This window comes from Schistocerca cancellata, chromosome 5 (assembly GCF_023864275.1).
Source record: "Schistocerca cancellata isolate TAMUIC-IGC-003103 chromosome 5, iqSchCanc2.1, whole genome shotgun sequence".
Taxonomy (NCBI): Eukaryota; Metazoa; Arthropoda; class Insecta; order Orthoptera; family Acrididae; genus Schistocerca; species Schistocerca cancellata.
The window spans coordinates 589,487,216-589,503,188 of NC_064630.1; the positions used below are offsets into that span (position 1 = coordinate 589,487,216).

Below are 15,973 nucleotides of genomic sequence, written 5' to 3' on the forward strand. Positions count from 1 at the left end.
AACATCAAATGCGAAGCACCAACAAGGACATTTATCTATGTTTATTAATGTCTTTTTAAAAAATGTGGGACATTACTTACTGAACAATCTCGTAAAACCTCTGAAAACCTGAAATATTTCTTTTAACACCCTGTATACACTTGATGTTGGCCTCAGTTCGGCGAGGAAGAGAGCACGAGTTTCTTCAGGTGTGCCACACCATTTCAAGCCACTCGTTGAAGGGTAGGTCGCGTAAAGAAACGAAATTGTGGGGATGTTCATTGTTATAATTCACCCGCTATTCCACATAACCCTGATATTTGCTGTGTGGTAAAATTGGATGATTTAGCAGGCCAATCGAGGTACGATAGGTTGCCAGAGTGTTTGTCAGATCACGAACGTACACTGACAAGCCAGAACATTACGACCACCTGCTACATAGCTTGTTGATCCATTTTCGGAACGCAGTACATCACAAGTTCTGCGTATCACGGATGCGACAGTTTGTTGGTATGTTTGTGGAGGTTTGTGGCACCGGATGTCTATGCGCGATTCGTGTAATTCCGTAGTAACGGGCCGCTAATTTGTGTATGTGATGATGGTGCCCATTAGCGACGCAGATGGGTTTCATATAATTTTACGCATGGCGAATTTTGTGGCCAGGATATCAATGTGAGTTCGCTATGATGCTCCTCCAACCACAGTAGCACGGTTCTGGCTTTTGAGACACGGGCAATTGTACTGCTGAAAGACGTCACTGTCGGGGAAGACGTCAATCATAAAGCTGCAGCTGTCAGCGAGTTTTATGTTACCGCCACAGATCTCATGAAAGAGCAGGAGAATGTTTCCCATATATAATACCATTCCCACTGGCCTGCGTCGGTGACATGATGCACGCTGCGAGCCGCCGTCACCTCGATGATGGCGTTTATGAAGATGAACATCGGCCTGGTGTAACAAGAAACGTGATTCGTCCGCACAGATGAGAAGTTTCCATTAATCCACGGTCCAATGCCGCTCATCCTGCCCATTGCAATCGTAATTGAAGGTGTCGTTGGGCCACTTTATGAACACGTAGAGGTCGTCTGCTGCGGAACCCAGCGTTCAACCATGTGCGCTGAATGGTGTGCTCTGGAACACTTGTGCGTGCATCATCATTGTGCTTTTTCAGTAGAGATGCCATAGATCGCCGCGTATCCTACTTTACAGAGCAGGCAAGCCTCCAAACTCCACGATTTGTGTAGAGCCGTGGGCGTTCAACCATTTACCGGTAGTTTCACTGCCCTTCTACCACTTTCTGTAGATGCTCACGACAGTAGCACGTGAACATTAGTCCAGCTTCGCCGTTTTAGAGATACTCGTTCACAGGCTCCGGGTAAAAGACGCTTGTATCAGTGAATTTTCCCATCTGTGGCTTCTATTGCCGCTTGGATGAGTCTCTTTTCGTCTCTGATCGGCCTTTATACTTTTCTTATCTCGTTAAGTACCAGGATCGCATGTTCTGGCTGATCAGTGGATGTGTGTACAGTCTTGAAAAAGCCTGTCGCCATTCTGAAAGATTAGTGTGTCCACAGCATTATCATACTGAAGATGTAGAAAAAAGAGCAGCTCTTGGTCTTCCTTTTTCATGATCACAATCACCTGAATGCGTGGGCTCAAGTCATAACACGAAATGCACTCGCAAAACATTACAGAACGACCCCCTCCCTGGACGACACCCTATGCATACTGTAGGCTAAATATGTCATTGCAGTTGACACCTCGGATCATTTGAACAGAGGCAAAATCGCGACTATTTTGCTTCACACTGCACGCCTCCAGCCACCTACTCTCCAGTTTCTTTGATGTTTGACACGCTGAAGATGTGAAACTTGACGTGCTGCGGTGAGTAATGACCTTTCGCGAGGTAGAGCTCGCACAGGATAAGATGGCAGATGCGCAGTGACCAATTTTCGTCCGAAACACTGAGCGAGTTCATTCGTTTGTTCGGAAAGGGAGGATGACAGTGTTTGCCCCTTTTCCGCCAATCAGCGATGACAGAATAGAGGCTCACGCCCTGCAACCTTTGCTAAACAATTTTACGGAAACTAGAAAAAGGGATCGGTTGGTAGGACGTGTTCTGAGACACCGAGGGATCACCAGTTTAGTATTGGAGGGCAGCGTGGAGGGTAAAAATCGTAGAGGGAGACCAAGAGATGAATACACTAAGCAGATTCAGAAGGATGTAGGCTGCAGCACGTACTGGGAGATGAAGAAGCTTGCACAGGATAGAATAGCATAGAGAGCTGCATCAAACCAGTCTCAGGAGTGAAGACTACAACAACAACAACAATAACATTCAGTAAAAAGAAATTCATTTTTGCGTTACTTATACCTTTGTATGTCAGCTTCATGATGATGTGCCCATCATTTCGTTAATGGTCATAGTTATTGTGATATTTGCGTGTAAGTAATTCGAAAAAGTTCGCAGTGAAAAATAGTGGCCGCTATGATTTTGCGTTTCGTGCATATTACATAATACGTTCCTGTGTATGAAATTTAGTTTACATATTGATCAACGGTCCCTGAGCATCAGTACATGAGGCCTGGCTGGTCTTGGTTTAGCTGTGGATGTTCCTTCGCGTTCCACATCACAGTCCACTTTACGATCACAATTTACCTGGCAGCTTTAGAAGAGTTGGAATGTTGTTGATGGATTTATTACTCAGCTGACTCCCAATGACTAGGAAACGTTCGAAGTTACTGGGCTCTCCTGACCGACTCATTCTATTGTTACTGCTTCTCTACTGACAACACAATACTCCCTGCATCCTTATATACTGGCGGGTCCTCCTCTAGTGACATATAGTGATCATTTCCGTATAAAATGTGAATGTCCGTAAACTTTCGATTAAATAGGCATGTGATCGACAGGAACTTGGATTAGACTCTAAACTGTCTATGGATCAGTAAATGTTCTCGCTTCCCACGCCCGGGTTCCCGGGTTCGATTCCCGTCGGGGTCAGGGATTTTCTCTGCCTCGTGATGGCTGGGTGTTGTGTGCTGTCCTTAGGTTAGTTAGGTTTAAGTAGTTCTAAGTTCTAGGGGACTGATGACCATAGATGTTAAGTCCCATAGTGCTCAGAGCCATTTTTTTATCAGTAAACAATCATTCGATAAAACCGTGATTGACTATTTTGTGTGTGTGTGTGTGTGTGTGTGTGTGTGTGCTCGCGCGCACGCGCGATACCGGTTTTTTCACTGTGATTAGGCTGTTATTAGCGTAAATGAATATCTCCGTGCTAAATGGCAATTCATGGTCATTGGTATCGACATTAAAAACTTGCAGATACAAGACACTGGCTTCATTCATGTGCTTGTTTTCTTCATCAACTCTGAAGCACTTCACGTAGGATATACGATTCCGTAAAATGTTCTCATTCATACAAACAGGTTTCTAGTCAGATTTGAAATGAGGAGCTGACAGTCGATTTTGTTGTCAACAGTAGTCTGTAAAGTAAAAAGAAATATAAGAATATGGTAGCGGAAAGAAAGAGGAAAATCTGGGTGGAACTAACGCGCGAGTTGGGAAAGGATGTTACCGAGGGTAAAGGGATGGTGTGTGGAATTAAGGGGAGAAAGAGGAAGGGAAGCACTTACACAAAGATGGTGAAGGGGAAAATGGAGAGCTAATAAGGCAACCAGAGGAGATAAGGAAAAGATGGAAAGAGTACTTTAACAAAAAACTGTATGAACAGAACGCCATTGGAAATGAAACAGAAGTATAGACGGGGACCTGGGCCTGGAAGAAGAGAAAGACATCACAATGTCTGAAGTAGAACAAGCACTGAGAAGAATGAAAGGCACTTGGGACAGATGATAAAGGTAGCTGGACCTACTAAGCTACAGTGGCTATATACATTGCTAAGATGCATATGGACAAAGAGTGGGGAAAGCGAATAATAATGCCAGTGTTCAAGAAGGGAGGCAAAGAAGTATGTGATAAGTATCGAGGGATTACACTCTTGTCACAAGTAGCAAAAATGATGGAGAACGTACTGGAAAGAAACTAAGGGAAAAAGTGGACCGTCAGTTAGAAGAGGGTCAATATGACTTTCGGTATGATAGATCAACAGAAGACCCAATCTTTAGCATGAGACAGTTGATGGTAAGGGATTATGTGAAAGACCTGGTGATGATATGTTTTGACTTAGTGATGGTTTATGATAGTGTCCTCCAGAGAAAAAGTATGGGAAACTTTGGAGAGACAGGACGTTGGAAAATAAACGATTGAAATCCTTCAGTTATGTCCAGATCTAAGATGATTCGTATAGGAATGTTACGGGATTGAGACAAGTAAGTGTGGTTTCACCATTATTGCTTACAATGGGAAGGATGAAATTGTAAAAAGACAAAAGAAGGTGATATAGGAAGGGAAATGAGGTCACTGCTATTTTCCGATGATATTGTGGTGTGGGGAACCAACAGTAAGGAGGTACAGGAACAAATAGACATCTTAAATGAAAAAAAATCAAGTTATATGGAATGAAATCAGTGTGGAGAAAAGCAAGACTAAGGTAGTAACCAGAGAAAACAGTGAAGACCAGATACACATTAACATTAAAGGACAAGATATTGAAAATGTGGATAGCTTCAAATATCTAGGCAGAGTGAAAATGCAAAATGCAAGAATGGAGACAGCAGTTAGCAAAAGGGTACAACAGGGTAATGCATTTTACCAGTGTAGGACAGGCTCAGTCTGAGGAAGAGATGTGCCAATGAAATGTAAGGAACAGCTGTACAAGGCGTACTTTACAGCAGTACTGACTTATGCATCAGACTACTGGTCAGCAACAAGAAGAGAGGAGATTAGAAGCCAACTCAATGAAATAAAATTCCTAAGAAATACTCTACTGCCCAATAAAATTGATACACCAAGAAGAAATGCAGATGATAAAAGGGTATTCATTGGACAAATATATTATACTAGAACTGACATGTGATTACATTTTCACGCAATTTGGCTGCATAGATCCTGAGAAATCACTAACCAGAACAACCACCTCTGGCCATAATAACGGCCTTCATACGCCTGGGCATTGAATCAAACAGAGCTTGGATGGCGTGTGTAGGTACAGCTGCCCATGCAGATTCAACCAGATACCACAGTTCATCAAGAGTAGGACCGGCGCATTGTGACGAGCCAGTTGCTCGGCCACCATTGACCAGACGTTTTCAATTGGTGAGAGATCTGGAGAATGTGCTGGCCATGGCAGCAGTCGAACATTTTCTGTACCCAGAAAGGCCGTACAGGACCTGCAACTTGCGGCCGTGCATTATCCTGCTGAAATGTAGGGTTTCGCAGGAATCGAATGAAGGGTAGAACCACGGGTCGTAACACATCTGAATTGTAACGTCAACTGTTCAAAGTGCCGTCAGTAAGAACAAGAGGTGACCGAGACGTGTAACCAATGGCACTCCATACCATCACGCCGGGTGATACGCCAGTATGGCGATGACGAATACACGCTTCCAAAGTGCGTTCACCGTGATGTTGCCAAACACGGATGCGACCAGCATGATGCTGCAAACAGAACCTGGATTCATCCGAAAAAATGACGTTTTGCCATTCGTGCACCCAGGTTCGTTGTCGACTACACCATCGCAGGCGCTCCTGTCTGTGATGCAGCGTCAAGGGTAACCGCAGCCATGGTTTCCGAGCTGATAGTCCATGCTGCTGCAAACGTCGTCGAACTGTTCGTGCAGATAGTTGTTGTCTTGCAAACGTCCCCATCTGCTAACAGTCATTGGATCTCGACCAGCGCGAGTAGCAATATCGCGATACGATAAACCGCAATCGCGATAGGCTACAATCCGACCTTTATCAAAGCCGGAAACGTGATGGTACGCATGTCTCCTCCTTACACGAGACATCACAACAACGTTTCACCAGGCAACGCTGGTCAACTACTGTTTGTGTATGACGAATCGGTTGGAAACTTTCCTCTTATCAGCACGTAGTAGGTGTCGCTACCGGCGACAACCTTGAGTGAATGCTCTGAAAAGCTAATCATTTGCATATCACAGCATCTTCTTCCTGTCGGTTAAATTTCGCGTATGTAGCACGTCATCTTCATGATGTAGCAATTTTAATGGACAGTAGTGTATGTTAGGGAAAACGCAGAGAGACAGGGTGAGATTGTAGGAAGGGAACTGGAGTAGAAAAGCTGAATGAGGGAATTGGGAATTGAAATAAATTCAATTGCAACAAGTGAAAACTTGTGCCGGGCCAAGGCTCGAACGCAGATTTCCCACTTTATGCGAACTGTCGTCTTAATCGCTTCGGCTATCGGTGCACACTTCAGTCTATCCCAAATTCTCAAATTGTTGCGCACTACACATGCAGCGTCCACTGTCCATTATTGTCATTGCTCTCAGCCCCACCTCATCCCCACAAGAGTGCAGACGTAATGTGCATCTGCACTGAAAGTATTATTACTTCCCGACAAACTGCAGGGGCGGTTTCCTGACTGGAAATGGAGGAAAAAGGTCCTATGAGCGTGTGTCCGGATGTGCATCGTTGGCACGGTACATGGCGCTGGCGAATGAGAGTTCAAAAAAAAAAAATGGCTCTGAGCACTATGGGACTCAACATCTTAGGTCATAAGTCCCCTAGAACTTAGAACTACTTAAACCTAACCAACCTAAGGACATCACACACACCCATGCCCGAGGCAGGATTCGAACCTGCGACCGTAGCAGTCCCGCGGTTCCGGACTGCAGCGCCATAACCGCTAGACCACCGCGGCCGGCAATGAGAGTTCCTTGTGTGTTCCAGGCTGTGTGGTCAACGCAGCGTAAGCATCAGAATGGTCCGGTATTCATTTCAGGAACAAACCGAGGTGGTGTTCGCGTATGGCGAAGCAGATGGAAACGGTCGAGAGGCAGTACGTCTATACCCTCACAGACACAAACCTTTCAACCCCTTTTTGGGCGTCTGCGTGATCGTGGGTGTTGGCAGGCTATTTACCTGGAGCTTGGGCTAGCGTTTGTCTCAATATCCTGTAGAACCCAGTCCTCCAAATCTGGTAGACGCACAGTCCGCCGCCTCCCTGTATTTTCGTCTGTCTGAAAGGACCCACGATCACAAAAGCATCAAAAAAGGGCTTCAAATGTTGTGTGATGTGGTTGTGTCTGTGAGAGTACTTGCTTTGGTATAGCTGTAATGCATATCGACCGTTTCCATCTGCTTGGCCGGACACAAGCACCATCACGGCTTGTTCCCGATATGAATACGGACCATTATGCTGCTTACAGTACGCTGCGTCAATCACACAGACTGCAACACAAAAGGAACACATGCCACGTGATCAGAGAAACTTTCATCCGTCAGCGCCATCTACCATGGCAACGATGCATTTCCGGACACATCTTCATAGAATCTTTTTTTACTCCATTTCCAGTCAGGAAACCGTCCCTGAAGTTTGTTGGTTTTATTAATGTTCACACACTCTCTCTCTCTCTCTCTCTCTCTCTCTCTCTCTCTCTCTCTCTCTCTCTCTCTCTCTATCATATATATACAGGGCGAGTCACCTAACGTTACCGCTGGATATATTTCGCAAACCACATCAAATACTGACGAACCGATTCCACAGACCGCACGTGAGGAGAGGGGCTAGTGTAATCGTTTAATACAAACCATATAAAAATGCACGGAAGTATGTTTTTTAACACAAACCTACGTTTTTTTTAAATGGAACCACGTTAGTTTTGTTAGCACATCTGAACATATAAACAAATACGTAATCAGTGCCGTTTGTTGCATTGTAAAATGTTAATTACATCCAGAGATATTGTAACCTAAAGTTGACGCTTGAAACCTCCGACGACGTTCAGTTGCGTATTGTAACAAACACGGGCCACGGTCGGCGAGCAGCATCTGCAGGGACATGTTTACGATGACGACCGTGTTTACGAGTGTGGCTGTAGTGCACTGTTGTGGTTTGGTCTAGCTGTCGCAGTGTCCGCATGTAGCGCTTGCTGCTATTGTTATTCTGCATTCGTCTCCACACGCAGACCAACTGTAGTACACCGTGTTACCAGACGTCTGTCATAGTGTCCCTGTGACTATGGGGTATTCGAACTCTGAAAAGGCGGAGATGATACTCATATATGGCGAGTGTCGACGAAATGCAGCTGAAGCCTGCAGGGTGTATGCAGAACGGTAGAGCATCCAACGTGCCGCACATTGCAAAACATCTACCGCCAACTGTGTGCAACAGGTATGGTCGTAGCACGCAAACGGGTACGTAACAGGCCCGTCACAGGAGAAGCGGGTGCAGTTGGTGTGTTAGCTGCTGTTGCCATGAACCCACACATGAGTACACGGGACACTGCGAGAGCCGGTGGACTGAGTCAAAGTAGTGTCATGCGCACACTGCATCGTCACCGCTTTCACCCGTTTCATGTGTCGCTAAATCAGCAATTACATGGTGATGACTTTAATCATCGAGTGCAGTTCTGTCAATGGGCATTAACAGAGTTGCAGTTCTACCTGTTTACCGATGAAGCGAGTTTCACAAACCACGGGGCAGTGAATCTACGGAACATGCATTACTGGTCCGTGGACAATCCTCGCTGGCTCAGACAGGTAGAGCGACAGCGACCGTGGACTGTAAATGTACGGTGCGGAATCATTGGCGACCACCTCATTGGTCCTCACTTCATTGCAGGGGCCCAAACAGTTGCAACATACATCGCGTTTCTACATAATGATCTGCCAACGTTGCTCGAAAATGTCCCACTGGAAACTCGTCGACGTATGTGGCATCAGCATGATGGTACACCTGCACATTCCGCAGTTAACACTAGACTGACCCTTGACAGGATGTTCGACGGGCGTTTCATAGGACGTGGAGAACGCATAAATTGGCCAGCCCGTTCTCCTGATCTTACACCTCTGGACTTCTTTCTGTGGGGTACGTTAAAGGATAATGTGTACCGTGATGTGCCTACAACCCCGGAGGATATGAAACAACGTATTGTGGCAGCCTGCGGCGACATTACACCAGATGTACTGCGGCGTGTACGACATTCATTACGCCAGAGATTGCAATTGTGTGCAGCAAATGATGTCCACCACATGAAACATCTATTGGCCTGACATGTCGGGACACACTCTATTCCACTCCGTAATTGAAAACGGAAACCACGTGTGTACGTGTACCTCACCCCTCATGGTAATGTACATGTGCGTCAGTGAAAAAGACCAATAAAAAGCTGTTAGCATGTGGACGTAATGTGCTGTTCCAGTCTCTTCTGTACCTAAGGTCCATCACCGTTCCCTTTGGATCCCTACGTAATTCGGTGCTCTCCGATACACACGATCGAACAGCGGAGAAGTGGTATTCAAGCGTCAACTTTAGGTTACAATATCTCCGGATGTAATTAACATTTTACAATGCAACAAACGGCACTGATTACGTATTTGTTTATATGTTCAGATGTGCTAACAAAACTAACGGGGTTTCAAAAAACGTAGGTTTGCGTTAAAAAACATACTTCCGTGCATTTTTTTAATGGTTTGTGTTAACCAATTACACTAGCCCCTCTCCTCACGTTCGGTCTGTGGAATCGATTCGTCAGTATTTGATGTGGTTTACGAAATATATCCAACGGTAATGTTAGGTGACTCACCATATACACTACTGGAAACTGAAATAAGAACACCGTGAATTCATTGTCCCAGGAAGGGGAAACTTTATTGACACATCACATTCCTGGGGTCAGATACATCACATGATCACACTGACAGAACCACAGGCACGTAGACACAGGCAACAGAGCATGCACAATGTCGGCACTAGTACAGTGTATATCCACGTTTCGCAGCAATGCAGGCTGCTATTCTCCCATGGAGACGATCGTAGAGATGCTGGATGTAGTCCTGTGGAACGGCTTGCCATGCCATTTCCACCTGGCGCCTCAGTTGGACCAGCGTTCGTGCTGGACGTGGAGACCGCGTGAAACGACGCTTCATCCAGTCCCAAACATGCTCAATGGGGGACAGATACGGAGATCTTGCTGGCCAGGGTGGTTGACTTACACCTTCTAGAGCACGTTGGGTGGCACGGGATACATGCGGACGTGCATTGTCCTGTTGGAACAGCAAGTTCCCTTGCCGGTCTAGGAATGGTAGAACGATGGGTTCGATGACGGTTTGGATGTACCGTGCACTATTCAGTGTCCCCACGACGATCACCAGTGGTGTACGGCAAGTGTAGGAGATCGCTCCCCACACCATGATGCCGGGTGTTGGCCCTGTGTGCCTCGGTCGTATGCAGTCCTGATTGTGGCGCTCACCTGCACGGCGCCAAACACGCATACGACCATCATTGGCACCAAGGCAGAAGCGACTCTCATCGCTGAAGACGACACGTCTCCATTCGTCCCTCCATTCACGCCTGTCGCGACACCACTGGAGGCGGGCTGCACGATGTTGGGGCGTGAGCGGAAGACGGCCTAACGGTGTGCGGGACCGTAGCCCAGCTTCATGGAGACGGTTGCGAATGGTCCTCGCCGATACCCCAGGAGCAACAGTGTCCCTAATTTGCTGGGAAGTGGCGGTGCGGTCCCCTACGGCACTGCGTAGGATCCTACGGTCTTGGCGTGCATCCGTGCGTCGCTGCGGTCCGGTCCCAGGTCGACGGGCACGTGCACCTTCCGCCGACCACTGGCGACAACATCGATGTACTGTGGAGACCTCACGCCCCACGTGTTGAGCAATTCGGCGGTACGTCCACCCGGCCTCCCGCATGCCCACTATACGCCCTCGCTCAAAGTCCGTCAACTGCACATACGGTTCACGTCCACGCTGTCGCGGCATGCTACCAGTGTTAAAGACTGCGATGGAGCTCCGTATGCCACGGCAAACTGGCTGACACTGACGGCGGCGGTGCACAAATGCTGCGCAGTTAGCGCCATTCGACGGCCAACACCGCGGTTCCTGGTGTGTCCGCTGTGCCGTGCGTGTGATCATTGCTTGTACAGCCCTCTCGCAGTGTCCGGAGCAAGTATGGTGGGTCTGACACACCGGTGTCAATGTGTTCTTTTTTCCATTTCCAGGAGTATATATATATATATATATATATATATATATATATATATATATACAGTGTGTGTGTGGATGGATGCGGGTATGTGGTACCTCTTCTTTCTGCATGTCCCGCTGAAACACCTGATTTTAATCACATACAAAATACCAAGTTTTCACATGGACATGGCATACCTGGAGAAACTTGTGCTGTTTTCCTCCCCGAATTGAGGCCCGCAACAAGTGTATACGTGGTGTAAAAAAAAGAGAGGATGAAATGTGAAGCTTACTTGGATAGCCGAACGCTTAATGTAACCACCGACGTAAAGCGGGAAATCAAGATTAGACTCAAAGTTCGGCACAAATTTCACTTGTTGCCACTGGATTTATTCCAATGCCAGATTGTGGCTGATGACTGAATTTCTCTTACATCATGTATACATACGCCACCTGAATCAAAAACAGTGTCTGTTCTTTCAGACATGACGGTGAATAATGATACTTTCAGCTCTGATGCACACTACATCCGAATGCTTGCAAAAATCAGGTGACGCTGCGAGCAAAGTTAAAGTTCAAATTTCATGTTCAAGAGATCGTTCACTCAAGAGAATCGTAGAAACATACTGTCATTTGACCACTGGACAGACTCCCGTATGGACTAGATAGTAATAAGCATCCATGCCGTAGAGAAACAACTGAAAGATTTGAAAGCAAATAAATCACCAGGTCCGGATGGAATCCCAAATTGGTTTTACAAACAGTACTCTTCGGCACTGGCCCCTTACCTAGCTTGAGTTTATCATGAATCTCTCGCCCAGCACAAACTCCCAAGCGAATGGAAAAAAGCGCAGATGACTCCAGTATATAAGAAGGGTAAAAGAACGGACGCGCAAAATTATAGACCAATATTTCTAACTTTGGTTTGCTGCAGAACCTTTGAACATATTCTCAGCTCGAATGTACGAAACTTTCTTGGGACTGAGAAGCTTATGTCGACGAATCAGCATGGTTTTAGTAAGCATCGCTTGTTCGAAACTCAGTTTGCCGTTTTCTCACGTGATATACTGTGAACTATGGATGAAGGGCAACAGGCAGACTCCATATTTCTAGATTTCCGGAAAGCAGTTGACACCGTGTCCCCTTGCAGGCTGTTAACGAAGATACGAGCATATGGCATAAGTTCACAGATACGTGAGTGGCTCGAAAACTTCTTAAATAGTAGAACCCACTATGGTGTCCTCGACGGCGAATATTCACGGATACAAGGGTACCGTCAGGATTTCCTCAGAGAAGTGTGCTAGGGCCGCTGTTTTCTATAAACATACATGATTTTGCGGACAATGTGAACAGCAATCTGTGGTTGTTTGCTGATGATCCTGTGGTGTACGGTAAGGCGTCGAAGTTGAGTGATTGTAGGAAGATACAAGACGACTTAGACAAATTTTCTGATTGGTGTGATGAATGGCAGCTAGCTCTAACTGTGGAAAAATGTAAGTTAATGCCGATGAATAGGAAGAAGAAACCTGTAATGTTCGGTTACAGTAACACTAGTGCCCTGCTTGACACAGTCCAGTCGTTTAAATATCTGGCCGTAACGTTGCAACGCGATATGAAATGAAATGGAACGAGCACGTGAGAACTGTGGCAGGGAAGGCGAACGGTCGACTTCGGTTTATTGGGAGAATTTGGGGAAATAATGGTTCACCTGTAAAGGAGGCCGCATATGGGGCGCTAGTGCGATCTATTTTGAGGTACAGCGTTTGGGATCCGTACCAGGTCGTATTGAAGGAAGACATCGAAGAAATTTAGAGACGGGCTGCTAGATTTGTTACCGGTAGGTTCGAACAACGCGAAAGTGTTACGGAGGTACTGCAGGAACGCAATTGGGAATCCCTGTAAGGAAGGCAACGTTCTTTTCGAGAAACACTATCGAGAAAATTTAGAGAACTAGCATTTGAAACTGACTGCCGACAGATTCTACTGCAGCTAACGTACATTGCAGGTAAGGACCACGAAGATAAGACTTGAGAAATTAGGGCTCATACAGAGGCATATAGACAGTCGTTTATTCCTCGCTCTGTTTGCGAATGGAGCAGGAAAGGAAGTAACTACACTCGTGCTCATAAATTAAGGATAACTGCAGAATGTAGTGCCACACAATGTGGTACTACACAAAACGAGCGCTAATAGCATAGGCACACAGGGAACACACACGACACAGATCTTTAAGTCCACAGTACCGGTGATAAGTTGAGAAAACCATACCGAAACACATGTGCTACAAAACGCCATTGTTTCCTGAGCATGTACTCCGACATCGATATGGGATATGATCACCATGCACATGTACACAGGCCGCACAACGGGTTGGCATACTCTGGATCAAGTGGTCGAGCAGCTGTTGGGGTATAGCTTCCCATTCTTGCACCAGTGCCTGTCAGAGCTCCTGAAGTGTCGTAGGGGTTTGAAGACGTGCATCGATACGTCAACCGAGAGCATCCCAGACATGCTCGATGGGGTTTAGGTCTGGAGAACAGGCAGGCCACTCCATTCATCTGATATCTTCTGTTTCAAGTTACCCCTCCAGGATGGCAGTTCGGTGGGACCGTGCGTTATCATCCATCAGGAGGAGGGTGGGTGCACTCCTAAAAAGGCGGACATACTGGTGCAAAATGATGTCCCGATACATCTCACCTGTTTCAGTTCCTCTGTCAAAGACATGCAGGGGAGTACGTGCACCAATCATAATCACACCGCACACCATCAAACCACGACCTCAATACAGGTCCATTTCAAGGACATTAAGGGATTAGTATTTGGTTCCTGGCTCAAGCCAGATGAAAACCCGGCGAGAATCACAGTTCAGACTATACCTGGACTCGTCCATGAACATAACCTGGGACCACTCTTCCAATGACCGTGTACTGTGTTCTTGACACCAGGCTTTACGGGCTCTCCTGTGACCAGGGGTGAGTAGAATGCACCTTGCAGGTCTCCAGACGAGTAAACCATGTCTGTTCATTCGTCTGTAGACTGTGTGTCTGGAGACAACTGTTCCAGTGGCTGCGATAAGGACCCGTGCAAGGCTACCTGCAGACTCGGTGGCCATCTGCTGGCACTGATGGTGAGATATCGGTCTTATTGTGGTGTTGTACACTGTGAACGTCTCGTACTGTAGCACCTGTACATGTTTCCTGTCTGCTGGAATCGTTACCATAATCTTGAGATCACACTTTGTGGCACACAGAGGGCCCATGCTACGACCTGTTGTGTTTGACCAGCCTCCAGTCGCCCCAGTATTCTGCCCCTCATAACGTCATCAATATGTGTTCTTTGAGCCATTTCCAACACACACAGTCACCATTAGCACGTCTGAAAACGTCTGCACACTTACTCGCTGCACTGTACTCTGACATGCACCAACACATCTCTGCCTATGTGGACTGCTGCCAGCGCCAGCGTGCGACGACCACAGGTCAAATGCACCGCATGCTCATACGCTGAGGTGATTTAAGCCGCACACCAGAGCGTTGTTTCACCATGTATCAGCATTATCCTTAATTTATGAGTATGAGAGTAGTAGTGGTACAGGGTACCCTCCGCCACGCACCGCACGGCGGCTTGCATCTATGTAGATGTAGATATAGAAAACCGATAATGGACAGTGGACGCTTTATGTGTTGTGTGCGACAAATTGAGAATTTTGGCTGGACTTGAAGTGTGCCCGGATATCCGAAGCACTTACGGCGAACGCTCGCGTAAAGCGTGAAATCTGGTTTAGAGTCCCGGATTAGCAAAAATTTTCACTTGTCGCCACTGGATGTATTTCAGTGCCCGACTGCGGCTGAGATCTGAGTTTCTCTTAAATTGGGTTAGAACTGTTCGGACATGTATAGAGAATGGAAGATGGAAGAATACCGAAACGAATGACGCAGGTCAAGTCTGAGGGTAAGAGAGAGACCTAGAGTATGATGGACTGACTCAATGAAGAATGGTGTAAGAAGAAGGAATCTGGGCCGGAAAGAAACTTATAAAAGAAGAATGTTGGGAAGACAGAGGAAAATGGAGAAGAACCATAAATGTCCCAACCCGGCCTGACGCTCGATAAAGAGGAGGCGAAGACGATGAGTAGTCTTATTCCTTTATAATAAATTTCCAACATTTTCGTATGATTTCAGAATATGAGAAGTACACTTCGTTCCCGTGCCGAATGCCATTTACATTGGGGTAATAAAATAACTTGTAATTAAAACACGCTTCGCGAATTTCAGTTTTCAGGTAGTTTAATGAGTAACCCGATCGTAATAACATCTCTATCGCTGCTGCCAATGTAATTCGCAACTTTCCTCGTCGCGCAGTAAAATGTGTCACTGCCGATCACACACCAGCGCTTTTGATAAACGTAAAGCTAGAGGGACCGTTTTCATCACTTCCTCCAACGCAAATACTATTCGATATCAGGTAATTCACTATCGCAGGAAATTAGGTGATTTCACGCAGTTCACGGTATACACTTACGTCAGTGAAGCGTGACTAACATATCACACGCGGACGAGTCCTCGTCGTAAACAGCCCGCCATGCCCCGTATTTACTTTAGACCTACTGGCTGTCAAAACTGATGCATAGCTCCCTCTAATTGGAAGCCATCTGCTTCCCTCAACCACAATGTGCGGGTTGACGCCTGCAACAGGAAGATTTCTGCCACGCCTTGCGAAAGTTACAACGGCATACGTGCAACAGTGTAAGGAATGAGAAAGCGGTGGTTGATACAGTAAAAACAGCTCGAACCTGCTCTGGACTCTTTAAGGTTTTATTTGATTCGTCACTGAAATCTTTAAGTTGCCTTTTCAAATCGTGTTACCACCAACATATGTTTTTATAGGCTGAAAAACTTTGTTTTTGCATACATCATGAGATATCTA

At 46.3% G+C, this 15,973-nt stretch overlaps 1 protein-coding gene across 1 annotated transcript in view; it reads left to right on the forward strand.

The window, feature by feature from the left end:
• Positions 1-15,973, forward strand: part of LOC126188707 (carboxypeptidase B-like) — a 162,492-nt gene that overhangs the window by 111,994 nt on the left and 34,525 nt on the right. The gene's annotated exons all lie outside the window — the stretch shown is intronic.